General features: G+C 42.9%; 1 long non-coding RNA gene across 1 annotated transcript; it reads left to right on the top strand.

The window, feature by feature from the left end:
- The first annotated feature begins 370 nt into the window (after nt 1–370).
- LOC121607374 lies at nt 371–939 on the top strand. The gene is made up of 3 exons (XR_006006878.1): nt 371–487; nt 706–735; nt 836–939. It is a non-coding gene; the product is annotated as an uncharacterized LOC121607374 (long non-coding RNA).
- Nucleotides 940–5057: the final 4118 nt, after the last annotated feature.

Genomic DNA, 5057 nt, shown 5'->3' with positions numbered 1-5057 from the left:
ACTGGAATATTGAGTCCCTTCAGCTGCAGAATGAGGAGCTGGTACAGCTGCAGAGCTCTGATCTCACCTGAGAGGAAGGAACAAGAAACCATAGAAACTGAAGGAAAAGCTGCCTGACCCTCAATGGTACACCACCATCAAGAACTGGAGGAGGGAAAAAGGAGGCAACTGGATGAAAGGCACACTGTTAATGATTGCTGTATTTTTACGGTGAAATTCTACAGCCCACTCCCGTTTCTGTGGAATACGGCAACTTGCTGCAAGGAAAATTGCATTCTGGGAGACTTGTGTGGACAACCCGCGCCGATATTTGAATCCACAGCAGATCGCTGTAATGAATTGCAACGTCACAGCTGCTGAAAGCCGTGTAGCCAATCCAGTCTCAAGGAACGCATTTCCCTCCTCACCTTTGCTTCGGCGTTCGGTCTCCAACCTGGCTCTACGTCCGACAGAGACACTTCCTTGCTCGAATAAAGATTCAATTCAGGTAAGAACCAGACTAATGTTGATAACAGCCAGCATAAAGGCGAGCCTTATGCTACGTTCATTAGGGAACTTTATGGGGCATTTATGGGGCTCATTTCACTTTAGGGGCAAAGTCTATGAGGGCCACAGTGATGTTGATAGGTACGTGTGTATTTCAGTGGGGTTAGGTATCTTTGGATTTTGTCAGATCATTCATTGACATGTTCCTTTTTTCCCCAGGATGTAATGCCTGTGGTGTTTTGAGTGACTGTAAGTACACACACACTGCAGTTCAGTGTTGTCCAATCTTATGTAAATGTCCTGTTATGTTGGTCAAGTTTTTATCCTCTGTGTTGGTGTCTTCCCACAGAGCCTAGTGGATCCTGTCTGAGCAGCTATCCAAGAAGACAAGCAACAAAGATGTCCAGTCTGCCCTGCAAGGAGAGGGAGTTGATGTTGCCTCCTCCACTGTGCCACTTCTCTTGGCCCACTTCAAGGAGGACAAGGAAGGACTTCTCCTTCAAGCTGATGTAGGTTCCTTTCTCTTAAATGCACTTGTCTTTTGTTAATACTTGTAGTGTTACATTGCTTGCATTGCCTACGTGTATTTCTGCTTGTAGGTACTCAGTGATTATCAATAATTACTTCGCCATGTTCATTTCTTAGGACATGCACAGCCAAGACACAGGCAATGGTCCAAAGACATGCTGGATGCATGTGGCTGACATCTTGCATGTGTGTCATGCTTTTTTGAGAGTCTGTTGCGTTTAAGTCCAGGGGAAATGGTTGTGGAATCCTAGGGCAGGACAGTTTTTGTTTTGAATGTAATTGGAACATTATTAAACGGGCAGGTCATCAAATTAGTCAAATCAGGTTGGGAAGATTTCTTTATTTTTTGACTTTTGTATCATGTTATTGATTTGTTTATATCTGTAAGCTGATGAAATGGAATGGACTTTTCCTGTTCAGTAGGAAATGTGTCAGTTTGTGGGATTCCACAGCCATTTCTACTAGACTGGGTCAATGTTGTGAGCGAGGTAAGAATTCACAAATAATTGGGTTTTTTTTCTGCAGGCAGGTGCATCAGCTGCTGATGTCGAAGAGGCACTTACCCTGCCTGCCACTCCTCGGTTGATACTGGTTGGTATGTGCTCTAAGTATATTGTATCAAATGCTACCAGTCATAAGCATTAATCTTTCATTGTTCTTTATTGGAAATATATGAAATCTGTTTGTTTCAAGTGATACTCCGCATTGGATGCTGAGCATTGAGGGCCAGGTGGTGTGTGAGGGGACCACCTTTGTGTCTGGCCTTGCAGTACTTTTTGCGTCATATTACAACTTTAACCTGCAGTACCAGGATGAGGCGGCTTGTACGCTGGAGTTCATTCTTTTGTGTTTTCCATCTAAAAATTTCAGACGGTTCATCGATATAAATCCTGAGAAGGGAACAAGAGCCCAACAAGGAAAAGTGGTGTCAAAGAAGACTGGAAGAGAAGTGCAAAAGAAGCCACACAATGTCAATCCACACGTTGCCACACTTCTGCGCAAGCTTGTGGATTACAAGTGGGACTTTGGAAATTAGTCAACACGTGGGGTACGTGTTGACTAATTTCCACACTGTGACACACACACACATACACACAGGGAAGGAGGTGAGAGGGACAGAGGAGCAGGAAAGGGGAGAGAATGAAGAAAGGGATTGTGGTGTGAGGAATGTTTAGTTCGTCTAAAAATGTTCTAATAGAATGTTTTATAGTAAAAGGGACAGAGCAGCAGGAAAAGGTAGAGTGGGAAGAGAGGGACGCCAGTGTGAGGAATGTTTTGTTGGTCTAAATATGTCCCAGATGAAATCCCTTTTTGCATTTGTTCTAAAATGACATAACATTGTCTGTTTAAAAAATGTTTGGTCAGTCAAATAAAATGTTTTACACTAAATTGTATTTGCTCTGTTTTTAAGTAGCTAGATCAAACGTAGTGCTGCCATTATATTGCTATATTGAAAGCCAAATACTGTGAATTAAATTTACAGGGCTGTAAATGGAAATGAAAATCACAGAATAGTAGTGTAATAAAAATTACAGTGCTATTTTGTAAATTATATTTACAGTAATACTGCTGTAAATTTACAGCAATTAGCTGGCTACTCTGCTGCCAGTAAATTACTGTAAATTTACATGTACATTTTTTACAGTGCAGGTGTTTGCAGCAGGGCTGAGAAGATGAAGGGGTTGGAGACAGACGCTGGAGAAAACTGGACTGCAGAGAGAGAAAAAACAGGATTAAATTAAGGTCAAGAGGCAACAAATACAAAGTTAGAAAGGCTGGAAACACAGACGATCTGGTAGGAAGGCTGTGGCAGAGCTGAGTCACGGGACAAGATGCAGCTGGAGAGGCTGTGCTCCGGCTCACCTGTCTCCACTCAGACCATCAGATCTTACCTGATCACAGACTTACAGGGGGACAGGGGGAGGCTCAGAGGGAGACAGGAGGTTACTGTCTTCAGGATGCAGGGCAGACTAAATCACTCAAGAAGGGCTGTTATGTTCACAAGGAGCGAGGCCAGGACCCAGACGCAGAGACGAGAAAGAAATTTATTCATAGCAAAAATTAGACAAAAGGAAATAGGAAACTCTTCAGTCCAAAAGGTAAAGTACAACTGAGAGAGGCCACGGGGGGGCAAAAGAAGAAGAAGATCAAGCAATAACAAAGTGACAAATTAAAGGGCAAAGTAAAAATGACGGGTACGGAAAAAACTAGCGATTACAATAAACAGAAAAGAATATACAAAGCAAAACTCACTACGTGGAAAATACTAAATCAGAGGAGCGAGGCGAGAGACGGGCGATCACGAGAACTCGATACAGGGGCACAGACACAGAGAAAACAATCCGGCAGCGAGAACAGCTGCGGAGGCTGCTTATAAAGAGCCGGTGATGAGCCAATTGAGGACAGGTGCGTCTCAGCGCTCTCTGCCAGGTGATCGGCTCCGCCCCTCTCCTGCTCCAGCCTGAAACAAAAAATAAAACATGATCAGTGTGACAAAGGTGAAGGAGGACAAAGATTTCCCAACCATAACAAGGGCCTTTGCAAAGAACTGGAGGAGCTGAAAGCCAGATGCTCGTTGTTGAATTCAAACTGAGGAAGAGAGGCAAGAAGGTCTTTGTCAGCCGAGGAAACCAGGAAACCGAGGAGCTTCAGCTGCAGCAGACACACCCTGACGATGGTCAGCAGGTCACTCAGTGAGAGCGTTCTCACCTGTGACATCATCTCCTGGTGGTGGAAGCTTTCATTTAGACACAGGAACAAGCTAACCCATGTCAACCAGGCCAGCAAGAGCTTTACCAAATCCTCCAGAGAGAAGAGGACTGACTTTGAGTCCCAGGAGGCACTTTGCAAAGAGCTGGAGGTCTCAGAGAAGCTTTCAGCTAAAGGTTTCCATCAAGTGAAAAATGGAGGAATAAGAGAGTCACTCTTTATTCAATAATGAATGTATTAATTAGCGACAGATAGTACTCTCACCTGGAGGCTGTCATTGTAAGTGCTGAGAGTGATGCTCACCAACAGTTAGAAAAGAGAATGAGAAACAGACAATGTCGGCATTTTTTTCACATACACTCAAACTCATTCAATTTTCACACCCTCACACGGCAGGCTTTTAAGATAAGATAAGATAAAATAAGATAGACTTTATTAATTCCCATGCAGGGAAATTTTGGGTGTTACAAGCAGCAGGTAAAAATAGCAACAGAAATAGAGAAATATACAAAATAAAAGCAAAGCAAACAAACCTGGCAGAATAATTTAGCTGCATGTGAACATATTTTGCGGACGTCAGGGTTGAAATGTGTGACACAGGTTGAGAGTGGCTGCATCCTGTTGGCGGGGAGGGTCAGCGTCAGGGTTAACTCCCAGGATACAACAGCGCTTGGCTGGGTTTTCTGTGTACACTCGCTGATATGAGGCTTAAGTGTGCCTTTTCTAAATATTGGCGCTTGTAGTTTACCTAAGTGTCATAATGAAATGAAAATGTGGACAAGAGATAACGACCTGATGGCGGGAGGTCATTATGATTAGCTCACAGGCTGCAGGTGCATGAACACACCTGCTGGTTAACTGCCGTGTTGTACAACTACTACAAAGATCAGAACTGAAGCGACCAACATCGAGATGTTTCATTCAAACATCTAAACGCTTCGAGTGATGAAGTATTTTTCTGTTTAGTCTTCTGTTTTTAATTGTCTTAGAGATCACCTCCTTATTATTGCTCCATATTCAGTCACATCTAAAAGCAGACAGTATGTTTTCTGTACCGACTGTCACAGTAAACTGTTTCTGGAAGTGGTAGAAATAATCTGTGTACTTGTGTGCTGTGTAAATGATGCCAAACCACAACAACCAAACTGCAACTAAAAGCGAGCCTGAGTCTCTCATCTGAACACAACGATAAATTATCTTGCTTTGTTGTGGAATTCAGCATTTTAATGAGTAAATTTTAAGTCTTTTGTAGAGTGTATGTTATACAGAGATTCTTTTCAACATGTATATCCTTTAAAACTAACAGAAGGACAGTCCCCTGATAATAATCTAAT

Source organism: Chelmon rostratus, chromosome 6 (assembly GCF_017976325.1).
Source record: "Chelmon rostratus isolate fCheRos1 chromosome 6, fCheRos1.pri, whole genome shotgun sequence".
Lineage (NCBI taxonomy): Eukaryota > Metazoa > Chordata > Actinopteri > Chaetodontiformes > Chaetodontidae > Chelmon > Chelmon rostratus.
The sequence above is the reverse complement of the archived record's forward strand: the minus strand, read 5'-3'. Positions and strand labels throughout refer to the sequence as shown.